The sequence below is a fragment of the Mytilus edulis genome, chromosome 14 (genome assembly GCF_963676685.1).
Source record: "Mytilus edulis chromosome 14, xbMytEdul2.2, whole genome shotgun sequence".
In the NCBI taxonomy this organism is placed as follows: Eukaryota; Metazoa; Mollusca; class Bivalvia; order Mytilida; family Mytilidae; genus Mytilus; species Mytilus edulis.
In genome coordinates this window covers 10,053,740-10,070,465 of record NC_092357.1, presented here as the reverse complement: position 1 = coordinate 10,070,465, position 16,726 = coordinate 10,053,740, and positions in this window count along the sequence as shown.

The window sequence follows — 16,726 nt, the reverse complement described above, 5'->3', positions numbered from 1 at the left end:
GAGGAGGTTTATCAACATTTTCTAATCACTTTTCTAATATAAGAAAACAGATTATTTGTGGAAATAAATATATTAAATTTCGCAGCAAACGCTTGTTTTTTCCGAATTAGGTTAAAAGTGGATTGGTGTATATTAACGATATATTGGATATTGGATCGCGAAGGAAATTTATCCGAAAGTTTTATTTTAAAAAAGTTAATTAATAAAACAAACTGGATTGCAGAGTTTAAGGTGTTAAAATCCTGCATCCCAAAAGAATGGATGCAAGTTTTAAAAAAGAAAACTCCGTTAAGAGTATAATCAATATATGTAAGATTAAATTAAAATGTCAAAATAAAATATTCTATAAAACTTTAGTAGGTAAAAAATATATAAAACCAATCGGCATCAACATTTGGACAAGATATTCAAAATTAGAATACGTACCACATATGTCATTTGTGTACGATTTTATATTTAAAATTTTAAAGGAAAATAAGTTTAAAATCTTCAGATGGAAACTGCTTTAGTATATTATTCTTACAAAACAGCTACTATTAAAGTGGAAAATATCTGAAAACGATAAATGCAATTTTTTTAAAACAAAAGAAGAATATTATTTGCATTTTTTTATTACATGTTCATTTTTGAAAGATTTTTGCGAGAAATTACATTATCTTCTAGCAAAAGTTAATTTTCAAAACAAGATATTAGCAAAACATATAGTATTTGGATACACAATATCAGATCAAGGGTATAACGGTTTTAATTATTTCTTGACAATACTAGGTTTTTGTATTTACAAGTCGTACTATGTATCCGAGCAAAAACTGAAGTTTTTAGATGTGTATGCTATGTTTATAAAGGAGCTACGAAGATTTATGAATAAGAACAAAACAGTATCTCAAAATGTATTTTTCATAAAATTAAAAAGATTGATTTAATTGATGGAAAAAAAATAATGTTTATATTTTATTATCATGATTATATTCTGTGTATTTTCCTGGATACTCAGAAAGTATTTCACAGGGATACTTTATTGAAGCTTGGACAATGAAGTAAAGTTGTAACAAGCAATTTGAAGAATAAAGAATATTTATTTGTAAATAAAACAAAAAACAAAAAACAAAAACAATCTTTATCTAAGAAAATAAATGGCAAGAGGAACAAACAAATAAAAGACAGTTTTCCTTTGACACAGGGAGTATAAAAGATAAAAATACAACATTTTATAAATAGGCATTCCCAATGAGGTTGGCTCGCGGCAAATCCTTGTACACGAATCGTTTGATTTTTGCAATGTTAGATAAACAAACAACTATATTTTCTATTGAATAAATGTAGAAAAAAAATGTTCTTTTAACCAAATTTAAATCGAAAGTCTATGTTACTCACCTTGTAGTAATACAGCAGCGATAAAAACTGAAAATGTAACTACCATATCCATCAGCTTTGTCATAATACAACTATCAAACAATACTTTAATTCACTTTTTTATAACATCAAATTACTTGCTTTTATTCCGTAATTATTCTGTTTCAAAAACTGAATTGAGAGACATTCATTCAACTTTAAGCATCAATTAGAAATACGTTGAAAAAAATTCTATTTAAATAGTACGTAGATTATAATTAGACTAAATCAGGTGATATTGGATAAAAGTAAGGTAATGGCAAACAGATTTGTAAAATCCATCATTCTATCGACATAATCAACCAATAATTATATCATGATGTATGATAACTCATCATATTACATTGAGTGTGTAGGTAAAGGTAGAATCCTTGGTTAGCAGGCCTGTAAGCTGAACCATGATGTTATTATTAGGTGAGGTATTCTACACTCCTGTTTGAGTAGTCACACCCTTCTCTATTGTTTGTGTTTGTCTTTTTTATTATAAGGCATGGCGTTGTCGGTTTATTTATGAGTGTGACTGTCCCTCTGGTATCATCTGTCCCTCTTCTACAGATACCTAAATTTGGTATCTGTCGGAGGGTAGTTCACCTAACTTATAAAGACTTAGCGGTAGAGCTAGCAAGCAAACTAACCAAAGATATCACCTTTTCTTACATACTCAATGAATTCAGCTCTAGTTATGATTATATAAAAAGTCGTATTTTTGGTTTGAGGCGAATTTTATTATGTCTATTTATTGTGGGCGCATCGTTGTCAATATAAAAATATAATATACCGTTTGTTTCCCCGTTTGAAAGGTTTTACACTAGTAATTTATCGGGGCCCTTTATAGCTTATTGTTCGGTGCGAGCCAAAGCTCCGTGTTGAAGGCCGTAACATGACATAGAATTGATACTTGCATGGAGAGTTGTTCCATAGGCACTCGTACCACTTCTTCCTATATCTATATATTATGCGAGTGTTATACACATGAGAGGTGTAACTAGCTTTAAAACAAGGTTGAATCGACTATTTTGTACATAAGGAAATGCCACACCCAGTCAAGAATATGATAGCTGCTATCCGTTTGTTCATGTTGATGAGTTTGAGGTGTTGATGTTGCCATTTGATAATTTTCGTTTCGTTTAAAATTGTTCTGGGATGTAAGCATTTTGTTTTAAAATGTTTTACACAAGAAACTATTGAGACACTTATCAAACTAAATTCTAAACAACGACTCCACCAAAATTTAAGGAAGACACATTTTTATTGATATTTATCTGAGGTAAAATGATTGAAATGTGCAATTATGTCAACTACATAGAAAGTTCCTTTCAAATTCCATAACGACTGTAGTATAAATGAAATACCCTAGCCGTTTTAATTCCATTACCTTTTTTTCCAGTTTTGAATATAGGAGGGGCGAAATATACCAAAGTATCATTCACAAAAGTAGAAAACTGACAACGTCATGGCTTAAAGTAATTCTATATGACTATCATTATGGTTGTTTAGCATTGGTTTTTGAATTAATCAAAACAAATGTGTTTTGATCTGCAATATTTTTTAAAAATTTGTTTCAGCTACTTACTTTAGCTGACCTTCAAATTGTTATGACTAGAACATCACTTATATTGCAAATGTAAAATTAACGTCCATCTATCATACCCGATAATATACACAGTACGGTAAAATAGGAAATTATACGCCTAAGATCATGGATAATTGCTATGCGTTATAGACTGATTGACAAATTGCAATGTTAGTGTTTAAATTAATCACTTTTATTCAAGAAAAAAAAGCATACCATTTAGTTACCATTAAAATTTGATACCAAAGAGGTTATGAAAGATATCAAGTCTGATAATTTAGATTATTATAGCTCATATTCGTAAAAGGGCTAATGTACATACTAATAATTTTGCAAATATGAGGCCTTCATTGTTATCTTCATTAATTATGCTAGTTAAAAAATGCATTTCATGGTTTTTTTTATACTATCAGATATATAACAAGCTCGACAACATTGTTTAAAAAGTATTGTTTGCTTTGTAGAGTTATATGTTGTATGATTTCTAATAAGACATTTTTTCCACAGGATATCAAAATGACACATTCATTAACAACTTAAGGTTACCGTATGGCTTTTAACAATGAGCAAAGCACAAACCGCATAGTCAGCTACGACAGGCCAAGAACAGGTTTCTATAGATTTATAGTGTAGACATTAGTTACTTTCGTCTTTGATTTTTAACTTTAGAGTTGACGATTAAGCTTAAGTCATGAAAATTAAAGAAGAAAAAAGAATGTGGAAAAATGTCCTATAAACGAATAGTATTAATTATATATTAAAAGTATCAAAACTTGAAACCTACTCATGGATTACTTGATATCATATCTAGTGTATGGTGGAATCCTGTAACGTTTTGTGAATGATAAGATTTGATGTTCCACTGGTATCCATCGTATTTCTTTACCTAACAAAAGTACATTTCATCTAATTCACTTCAGGATATATACAAACAAAAATACCACGTATTTCAAACATGTGAAACAAACAATAGTATTGTTGAAACTTCAGTGCTCTAAGGGGAACAATCCACATTTATTGCAAATCTTTTGTGAAAACTTTTCCTCAAATCAATCGGCAGATATTTTACATTATTTGTGTTAATTCGTGCTTGTAATGAGATTAATCGTGCACATTTTAACGAAGACGACTCTATTATTAGCTCGATAGTTCTATGGACAGAACGATTTGTAAAAAAGTATAAGCAATATTCATCAGTTTCGAATCAAATAATTAAAATAAAATGAGCCCCTAAGTTGCAACTGAGTATGAGTAATTTTATACACCAGTACTAATTGCTTACTTACGTTTAGACAAGTATAATGCAAATACCAAGCACAAAGGCAAATTCAAAAGTGGAAGTTAACAAAAATATCAACAAATTAAATGCTATCAATCATTGCATTCATTGCAACACGCGAAATATACTTGCCATATTTCTGATTATTGAAAAGCCAACGAACGACTAATTACAACTTGTATGGTCTATTCTAACGTGACAGACGATTTTACAACATATAATGGAATTGGTATTCAAATAAATAAAATGTAATGTACAATGTGTATTAAGCGAACAGAAAGTCCCTTACTTGAACTAAACGACCCATTAGCATACACTGATACTAATTGTATATATCTTAACTAGGAGTCATTCGCAAGAGTCCGTAAATAATTCGTTATTATCAGTGAACAAAAATTGGCTAGTTTACACAAAAACTCGCAAAAAATCTGAGGCATTCGGTAAAGGAGAGGTAAATATTGTCTGATGAATGCTTATGGATTGATGTGTCTGTAAAAAAAAAACTCGTTACAATCTGTAAGTATCGTAAACCGCTCGAATTAAAATGTGACTACTGATATCATTTCAAGAGCGGTGATAAAGAAAGGTAGACTGTTCTCTGATAAATTCATCGTGAAACTGAAAGGAACCGGGAAAATTATAAAATATGACCGTGGATCTGATGAAGTAGAACAAGTGAATCCAAATGATGTCGATTATCAAATATATAAGAACAATGTAGAACATGACTTTGTGGACGTAAGAACTTATGGATTTCGTCCGGATGATACTAACGATAAACTTTTGTTGATGGCTTAATTTGCTTTTGACAAAAGCTGTTCGTTTGTATGAAATGATTGATGTTTATGTTAGATAAATTTTACATTTTGAATATTGATTTCCCTTATTTCGAATAACTTTCTTTTCTGTCATATTCAACTAACAAGTGTTTAAGTAAACAGCTTACAATGTCAAAATAAAGTTGATATGTGACGGAATTGTAAAACCATCTGCATATATTCAATGTTTGTTTTCATGCTATTTGTGACTGAGAGCAATGTTGTGAAATATAAATACGATTGATTGTTGTTGTTTTTATATAGTTTTTATTAAATTTCTTTTAAATTTAAAGATCAGAAGTAAAAAAAAAAATCTTAATGCTAATGATGTAATGTGTGAGAGTATGCATGTGTGTACTGTTGTATGGTCTATCTTCATAATATTGAAATTATGATATATATAACGATTGTATAGTATGTATAGATATGTAGTATGATGAATAAAAAAAAAGAAAAAAAATGTCACTCCTTGTAAACACTGCTCACAAGAATCCACAAATGAGTCGAACTATCTTTGTGTTGTTCCACTTTGATTATAAAGAATGTTCAAGTGATGGTTTTTATCTCAGTATTGTCGTGTTACGATGGCTTTACAATTTGTTTCGACTTTGTAAGTACACTCTACGTGTATAAATGAGTACTTAAAATATGTTTACTTCTATCTGAAGAAAATATATGCATACTCAACGTGTTCTTACATGATTTGTTTCATTTAGAGAGATGTTTTTAAAGAAGGAAAATCAAATACTTTCAATTGTTATTATTAAGGAATATCAGTTCGATCTCAACTCAACTTTAACTAAAGGCAAGGCTCCGAAAAAGAAACACATACAAAAATCATTTGGTTCTCAACTATCTCCGTTTTAAATCAGAAAATACTTTAAATCAACCAACCCGAGTTATATATAAAGGCAACAGTAGTATACCGCTGTTCAAAACTCATAAATCCATGGACAAAAAACAAAATCGGGGTAACAAACTAAAACCGAGGGAAACGCATTAAATATAAGAGGAGAACAACGACACAACACCGAAACGCAACACACACAGAAACGGACCAAGCAACAGACAAAACACCACGAGAATAACAAATATAACTATAATTATATATATAATACTTTTGGCGAAAAATTGTAAATACTTGTAAGTAATTGGTAGCTACTGCTAACAACACTGAATCACATCGTGTAACTTTAGTTTTTGTTCCAAGGAAACATACTTAAACTGACTATTGCCTACTTTACTACTATTTTTTGACAATTTTTCTGATAAATCTGTTTATTTTGTACACATATTGTTGTCAATAAAACGGAAGTGTATTAATTTCATATAAGTGACAGGTTAAGCTAGCTATAAAACCAGGTTTAATTCACCATTTCTTCTTAGAAAAATGCCTGCACCATGTCAATCAAAAAGATAAAATAACATAAACAAGTAAATATACACTAAATACATGTCTGAGCATGTTAAATATTGTTTCTGTGTATTGATACAACTCTTTACAACAAGTTAATTTACTTTTTCGACCTTATTTAATGATTTAGTATGTTGCGCCACCACTCGTCTTTTGACATATTTGTTAAACAATAAAGGGTATGGCATTTACAGAATATTTCATCAAAATATTTGTAAGCGACAATTGGTGCCATTAAAAACATTTAGAAAGACCGCCATATATTATTCTGAAAAATTAAAGAGGTAATGACACTGAACTACATTGTGACGTCACACATACGTCAATTATTGGTTAACATCTATTTAAATTGCGAAATCTTTAAACATTGAGGCGTATGTTTTAATCAAATTTGCATTACATTTTCGTTGTGAGAAAAAAGTCAGTTTTTAATGACATATTGATGAATTTGAAGGACACTCTGAAACGTCGTTAACATATAAATATTTAGGCAACACATGGCATGTTAGTATACGATAGTTCATTCATCTTTCACACATTTAAAAAAAAAGTTGTGTCTGCTGAACACTCGAACAGATGCACAATAGCCCTCAATGGTTCCGGGAATACAATTGGCTTTTAATCAATATCCAGTGCGGATTCCGACAGGGGCTTTGTGTTACTCTTGATTATCTTTTTTTATTTGAGCATATATATAATTTTTATACTTTGACAAAGTCTACGTTACTTGAAAAGGTATGCGTCACTTCTTGGAAGTATGACATTTTAAAAGCTCTTTTCAAAAAAAGTAAAATCGTTAAAGGATTAAATGCCCTTAAATGAGGATATGTTTTACCTACTTTTGTGTTATGAGCAAAAATTACTGATTATTATAACTAATCAACTAAATAAGATCAACAAAAAAAGAGATTTTTATCACAAAAATTTTAAACTCCGAACAAAATTCAAAACGAATGTCCTTAATCAAATGGAAAAATCACATGATAAAACTCATCAAACAAATGGACAACAACTGTTCAGGCATTTTTAAATGTAGAATATGGTTGATATAATCTGGTTTTATAGTGCTAAACCTTTCATTTGTATAACAGTCGCTTCAAATTCATTTTATTTACAACTACAATGTATGCGTGAATAAAACAGACATACTAGGTAAATTTATCAAAATATAGGTACCCCCGTCGTCACTGTGTCGCAATCTAAAAACAAACAAATATTTAACAAAGAAGCACACCTTCTCTGCATTTTTTAAGTTTTGTTACTTGCTCAATCTTTTTGAAAACGGAGTTTCCGTTTTGATTTTTTCTTTGAATTCTTTTTTTTTTACGTTGTTTAACTTTTGACTATTTCGGTTGCTGAATATCTTTAGATTCAATCGTACAAATATGAAACTTTTTGTCTGCAATGAACTATTATGTTCATTTAAGGTTTATATTTGGTATTGTCCTGGGAAATTATCAAATTAGAGATACAGGATACTACAAATACAGTTAAGTCGGCCTCATATCTTGACTTACATCTAGAAATTGACTATGAGGATCGGTTGAAAACAAAACTTTACGACAAAGAGATGATTTCAGCTTTCCAATTGTGAACTTTCCATTTCTAAGAAGCAAAATTATAGCAGCACCTGCATACGGGGAATATATCTCCCAGCTGATACGATATACCAGTGCTTGTATTTCCTATTATGATATCCCTGAAAGAGGGTTACAGCTCGCAAGGAAGCTATTAAACCAATAGTTCTGAATAGCGAAGTTGAAATCATCCATTCGTAAATTTTACAACTATGACAATACATGCCTATAGTAAAAGTACTTTGACAATATGTGCATATAGTAAAAGTCCTCATGTATGAATAATTGTATATTTGTTAAAAAAAGAAAATCAACAGAAATAAAAAACAAATCAAGGATATAAAAAGTCATAACAGAACAGATGAGGACTGGTATATGTTTCTCTTTGGGTCGGAACATCCTACTCAGAGATGCGAGGCTGACAATGAAGTCTATTAGATACGAGTTTTGTTTGTAGATGATAACTTTAACGGTTCAAATTGTACTGCACCCTATGCATATATGGATAAGTTATTTTTGTATGTGATGTTTGAGGTCTAAATATTAAAAATTCAGAACCTAATAGAACATTAATGTGCTTCAACCCCCTCCTCCTCCATAAAAAGCCCAAAAGATAATTATAATCAAAGAACGACCGCCACTGTCCTACATGCTCCGGACGGCCAAATACAGAATATTGCGGGATTCGACATTCGTATGAGCTCGTTACCGTCCTCCTAACCGGAGACAGTGGTTTACATAATAAAATAAAAACATATACCAATCAGTTGAAAATGACTGAATTTATTTAAAAACTATACAAAGTAGAAAAACAGCTAGCGAAATCAGCCATGGTACGGTATATATACAAACAATAAAATAATATAAAACCAACAATCAATACACACAGTAAATATATTAGAGAACTCACAGTTACTGGTAGTTAAATAAGAAGTATTTATTATTAAGTGGGATTGCATTGTCGGTGTTAATCCGTAATGTTTTGAGATGAAAATGCCTTGATGTGATGACGGTACAAAACATTTCTTCTGGTATTTTCAATTTTACACAAATATATACCGCACTGTTAATACATATAAACAGGATAAAATTTTGTTAGAATGCTTATAATTAAGACAGGTACATGGGTTTTGAACATGTTGAAATCATAATTACTTAAAGATAGACGAATGCATCAATCATTATACAATTAAATTAAATATTTGAAACATTAATTTTTGATTTTGTCTCTGCATTGAATTTCGATTTATACATTTTTCTATAGATCACACAATAGATTGGTACTATTTTGAGGTAAGTCGAAATGCTTTAAACTCTTTGAAATAAGGTTACTTTCAAACAAAAATAACTACTAATAGATAAAACAGTGCATTATCAACTTTAGAAAAAAAAACATATTTATTCAATGTACATTATTAAGATTGTTCAATATACACACATACAGAACTATATTGACATTTATTAGATAAATTGCTTTTTAAATTGCTTTGAAAAGCAAAATCTCCTATATCATCAGTTTAGGAAAGTTGTTTTCTTAAAGGTAAAAAAAAGCATGTAAGAAAAAGACCTGAACAAGAACCATAACCAACTTGAATTTTACAATATCAACACCATAATTCAGTTAAAATACACGATGTTCATCATGTTATTATATTAGTATAAAAGTCAATTAAAACTATGTACATATAATGTTGGCAAGTGTGTGTTCAACTAAACTGTTATAATTTCAATATCTCAAATTGAATATGGTTATTCCACAAATAATTCAATATCAGCTCTTATGTAAAAACATAGAGATGTAACAGTGGAAGTACAAAATGAGTCAAAACAAATCTAGTAACGCATTTTCCACAATTTTAACATTTTTTCCAATGTTACTAAATGACTGAGCAATTGTCCTCAAGGTTGGTTTAAGACTGTGCATCCGACAAAACTTGTTACTCCATTCTTCTAAAATATCTTTGTTCAGTCGTACCAAATCTCGTTCATTTTGTTTGTGGCTTATCCGCTCCCAGGTATGGAAATCCATGCCAAGTTCGATCAGGAATGGGAGAGATTTGTTTCCAACCAATGGAACTAATCTGTCAATGTGTTCCTCTGTAGGTACTACATCCCACTTCTCCGGCTCCCTGTCTGTAATGTTCAATGATAAAAAAAACTACTGGATTAGTCATAATTTCAGACTTTAATTTCCATATGTTTTGTATGGTTTATATGTCAAACAATACGTAAGATATGATGAACAAAGATATATCCTAGCACTTTGGTAAGAACAGTGATCTTTTTAACTGTATGTAGACTGAAAATAGTGTAATCATGTATTTACATCTTACACAATGTATCTATATTCAATCATTTTTTTTTTTAAAGTTAACATTTTTCAAAGATTTATTTTGCTGTTCTCTTTTTCTTGCCATAGATGTTTCTGTATCTTTTTGATGTCCTATGGAGAGTTGTCGCAAACTATATCTCCATTTGATTTAACAATACACAGACGAAGGAATAGATAAGGTGATAACATTTGTAAATTTAGGATATAACACAATAAAGTTTTAGACTATCAACAAGCCACAAAATAGGCCATTGGTCAACATTGAAGATTAAGGACACAAACCACTGTAGGCACCAAGTGTGATCTGAGATGATACAGTTGCAATTTTGTACATGTTATAATTTGTACAATGCAAATATACAAGTTATAACATGTACAAAAGTACCTCATACATGTTATAACATGTACAAAATATTGCTTAAAAATGGTTTTAACTTGTACAAAATTTGAAAATGAAAAATATGTTTCTATTATTACATTAACCTTAATAATATTTTCATCATTTTTTTGTTATTGTCCATTTATGTTAGTTTGATACCTTTTTGATACAGTTAATGACCAGTTGAATAGTTTTAATAATTACCTAAAATACTTTAAAAAAAAAGGCTTTTGAAATACACATTTAGTCAATAAACCTATAGTCAATAAAGCTATATTTGAAGCAAGTTCTGTATTCAATAATACAGATAGTTAAGACCCTTTTACCGAAACAGTCTGAGAACTTTACCGACACTAAAACTGACAAAACAATGTGAGAGACTGATATTATTACTGGCACAAATACCAAAACTGATGTTGAATTGAATGGTTATGATTCAGCCAACAAGAATGAACAAACCATAGGGTTAGAAACAGGAACAATAGTACTTGAATTAATTTAAGTGATGTTAACATGGCTAATGAAGCAAGTTTGGCCATGACCACTGTTTATCATCGCCACCAGGAATTTGGTACTAACGAAGTGGAAAGAAATAATAAATAAACAAGTCTAGAATTTCTTTAATATAGTTCATTTCTAGCGGTTTGGTGAGGGTATTGCTTCTGAATCGATTTACTGATATATAAAGCTTAATTTTTTTAAACCAATACGTAGCAAATAAATACAATTTTTTTTGTTATACTCCAAAACGGTGATTTCGTACCAGAATTTTTCGAGGTCAATCGTCCCCCGTCCCATTGTGCTACTGTTCACATATTTACAGTACGGCAACTTGTTTTCCTACTGTATGTCAACTTGATAGTTTTATTATATGTTTATGCCGTCCTTTTCAAGACTTATAACATTATTATTTTTAAAAGGACCGCATATACATATAATAAAACTAACAAGTTTAAATAATTTAATTATAAAAACAAATATAAATATAACTCGCCTAACAGCATTGTAGATCATAGTACACATATCATACACAATGTTTTGAAGGTTTCAATCATATCCCCTTATATTCTCCTATATGATAATGTAGGTAAGTCTACTAGTTTTTTTAAGTCTCTCTGGATAACTTGTGTCTTTGAGACCTGGTAGTTGATTTTGTACCCTTCTGTGGACTCCTTTTATTTTATCAATATTGGTTTTCTTGTATGGAGACCATACTGAACTAGCATAGTCCAAATGAGTTCTGTGAATGTCTCAGTACCCAAGTATTTAAAAGTTCTTTTGCGAACTTCAAAAATGGAGTTGCATGGCCTTATTAAATTTTTCGCTCTTTAACCTTTGCTATTGTATGGTTTAGTAGACTGTGATTTGTTGAGTGGTCAATGTTATTTGATTTCTTACATATTTTGATGTATTTACATTTTTCAGGGTGAAACGTTAGTAGCCATTTGTCAATTTTCTTCTTTTGCTTTTGATTATTGTCCTTCATTATTTAATAAATTTCAATCTTGCATGTATATTCTGCTTTATTACAATTTTCAAATTTTGTACAGGTTAAAACATGTACGAGGTACTTTTGTACATGTTATAACTTGTATTTTGGCATTGTACAGGTTATAACATATACAATATTTGTGTACATATTATAACCTGTACAAAATTGCAACTTGTACACGACATATAGATAGGAACAGTTTCACTTGTGGTTACTGTCGTGCTGGAATGAGAAAACCGGTAATAGGCAACATTTCATGATATGACAATCGAGAAACTCTGAAAGGGATTGTTTCAAGTTTATATTAATCAACCACAATTATGATTATTAATTTAAAAAAAATAACTATATAGTTTGATTCATAGAACTTACCATAACCAATAAAATCACCTTTCACAAGCTGTAAAATATGAGATTACAAATATATAAAACAAAAGACATTATATATGATGCATAAACACATCAACTGTTTGTTACGATTCTATAAGAACAAAAACTACATTTGCATTTAAATTTGATTGCATAATGTTTGGTGCAACTGTCATTTTTACATAATCATAAACTGTTCTATTGTTTAAGATGTTGTATGCTACCTTAACTTATCTCTTATAAATCTGAATAATAGATATACAAAAAAGTAAACTACTGTCGATAGTATTACATAATGACATTGTTAGACTGTTTACTACATTTTAATATTTATAAGTGGACATGATCACATGACTGTCATTAAATAGATTGTGTCTTATCACATCTGAACATCAATTGAGGTGGGATGTTGTTGTCAGTGTTTGAACGGAATTTTGAAATGAAGATGTATTGAGATTTAAAGGAAGCATAATATTCCTTCTGGTTATTTGCATTTACCAAAAAAAAAATGACTGATTTTAATAACATTGTCCAATATCTCATTTGGTGTTAAATCCAATGACATTTAGATTTGTGTTTTCAATATTGTCTTTGAACGTTCACGTTTCAACCTTTGATTGATAAAATATGAGACGATGATAGTAATGCTAAATGCTTGATCTGTTAAAAACGCATAATAAAATTTGTGATGTTGTTGCTGCTTTTTCTTCTTCATAATAATCACCATTTAAAATAACACTGAGGAACATTCTCAACGGAAAGTCCCTTTTCAAATGGTAAAAGCGCAAACATATCAAGCGATTGTACAACTACAACTGTCATATTCCTCACTTTTTATGAATTGGAGAACTACATATGATACTCGATTGAAGATAACTGGTTGTATTAATGTTTCCTGACAAATATTTACCTTGCAAAGTGTATGGATGTGTCCCTTTCCAGCTGCTGTTATTGCTCTTTTGATATCTTCAAATGTAACCGCATGGCTATCTCTGCATTGTCGAAAAACTTCAAAGTTCCATAGTTTTGGATCCCCTGTATTAACTGTGTTATCTACGTCTGTTACCGACAATCCTAAATGTATTGCCAGTTCTCTGACGGCATTACTGCTATACATTACTGACAACCGACGCAAGTGTAGATCTGTCGGTAACTCTTTCAAAAATTCTTCATTTGTAACTGTTATAAAGAGATGCAAATATAAAAAAGTAAAAAATTCCATCATTGAGACTAACTATATAGGAATAGAAGCAAATACATCTTTTGTGATATTGAGATAATCATTAACCAGACGTACTTCATACATTTTGTCATACTGAGAGATAGTAAAGCTTTTTTAAAACATGATTGGTTGAATATGATAGTGATCTTCCTTCGAAAAAGCAATAATGCTGTATACAAGCAAAATTCAAACTAATAACAAATTACCTAATTGGATGTAGATATTGCAGCATAGAAAATCTTTCTTTATAATGGTGTGTTATCACAGAAATACAATCCGCCTTTTTGTAATTTTGATGATGCAAATGTTTAAATCAACATTGCAATACTTTAACATCAATTATGTAGATATTCCAAATCAATCAACCATGAATGAGGGACATGGCAAACTCATTTCCATGTGAATGAGATATGTCAATGCTAAAACAACTGAATACTAAATAGCATTGACTTATTATAAGTTTTTCCTTGAAAAAAAATCTAATTTCAAGCATTAACTTGTCAGCTATGTACAAGTTTTAAAGTAAATGAACCATGAAGAGGGGGTGGCTATACAATATCCATGAAATTAAAACTTGTTAATGGCAAAACATTATCATACCAAATATCATTGACTTAAAATAAGTAGTTCATTTGTATTCTAATCACAAACTAATTCATGTAAACTTAGCAAACGTTTAAAAGTGTAGATTTAGTAATGTGACTTCAAATAACTGTAAACCTGAAAACAGTTCATGAAAAAAAAGGGAGAAGTACAAATCAAACACAAATATTACATGTTAATTTTATGAACAAATGACGATTAACAAAATTTCAAGGCATAATTCGAATGTCACTGTGATGCATTACAATACCTCTCTTTGCGCGACATGTTGAAAACAGGCCAAGTCCATTTGAAAAATGTGGTGTTTAACTTCTCATGAATTGTAGTCATTTATCAATATGATAAACATTGCTGTACCAATTTAGGAAAATGGCCATTGTTGTATTATAGTTCGATTCAGTGTGTGTTACATGTTAATGTTGTGTTTCTGTTGTGGCGTGTGTCCCCTATTATATTTGAGCGTGAATTCGCATTGCTATAAGACGTGTCATGATATTTGTCTTTCCCAACTTCATATATATATATTGATTTTTATTGTGTATTGATGATATTTTTGTTATTCCCATCGTTTTTTGTCTAATGATTATTTCGTTTCTGTGTGTGTTACATTTTTATGGTGTGCTTCTGTTGTATCGTTGTTCTCCTCTTTTGTTTGATGCGTATCCCTCAGATTAAGTTTGTAATTCGGATTTGCTTTTTTCCATTGCTTTACGAGTTTCAAGCAGCGATAAACTACTTTTGCCTTTATTGTTTTCAGAGGGCTCACTTGGCTCTTGAGATGGATAACCTCTTTTGAAAAAAACCACCCTTTCACACAAAAAATGTATACACAAAATTGGCAATGAAAAAAAATCGTTCACCAGAAAAAAATGACTGCATAGTTAAACGTTATATAAAGAATTCAAGGAATTATGTAATGACAATAAAGAACAGAAGAAAATGATTTCTGTACATTACTTGATTTTACATACTATGTGGCAAAGGAACACCTATGGGTGGTTTAAATCCGAAACCGGAAGTATTATGTATTTAACATTAATATTTAGACGCTTCTCTGTACAAACCAAACTGCCAACTATTTTACGACTGATGCATTTGAGAAGACGTGACCTAAAGTTTTACACACATGTTAGCCTGTTAAAGCAAATATGTCATCAATATGCAACTGTGATGCATACGACATATTGATTCCTGTATCAAATGACACCAGCAATGCCATAGACACGTACATAACTATAACTAATTCACATTAATATACTACTATAATAATCTGAATGATGCACGAGTAAAACTTCATACGACAGTCATGTCAGTTGATTTTATCTACGTCTGTAAAATGCTTGTATTTTGGGAATAAGTATATGCTTTTTATCTCATTAAACATCCTTTGTCCAAGTACAATTGAAACTTAGATCATAATTTGATAACACAGATATGTCTACGTGTTACATCATAACAAGGTTGTTGCTTCATTCATTTAAAAGACATGCAAACTGATTTGCTTTCCAATTATATCAATTGAATTGGAGTACATAACTTCAAATTGTTGAAGAAGGAAATGAGGAACTTACGCTTTATATTACATTATAATTAACAATTTAAAAAAAAAACATTCAGTTTGACTATCAAAAATCGTAAACCAATTTTTATGACATTTTTATAAGAACATTACACTATATTATTCATGATAATACAATACCTGGACACCCCGGCTCGCATCCGTCCTCCTCCTGTTAGAAGTAAAAATACATATATTTGCTTTATATACTTTAACGAAATAAAGCTTTTAAATATTATTTGTATATCACGAAAAATTAAACACATTTTAGCATTTTTACAGACATAACGAAAAGTATGCATACGTAACTTATGACATGTATAATGAACATAAACATACATGTACCTTATGTAATTGTATACGCGCACATCGTTTAAGAATACTATCATAATATAATGGCTTCTGTTTTATTCATCTCTTTATATTTGCATCACTTAAGTAGTTAACTATTGTCAAAATGATTGTGTGGTATATGTAAGTTCACACAAATTGTTTTCTGTTTTCTGTATCTAATTGCATTTTTGTACGATTCTTACCTTTTCTGATATCCACGATTTGATAGTGTGTATTGGGTGTTCAATGCCATGAGCAGGACATATCCATATTTTGTCGACATTTGCAAGATTTTCGAATGGTAAGATGCATGGTTTATCTGGTGAGTTACAACATATCCTGGTCACAAAGGATGCGTCACTGTTGTCACTCTGATCACTGCTGG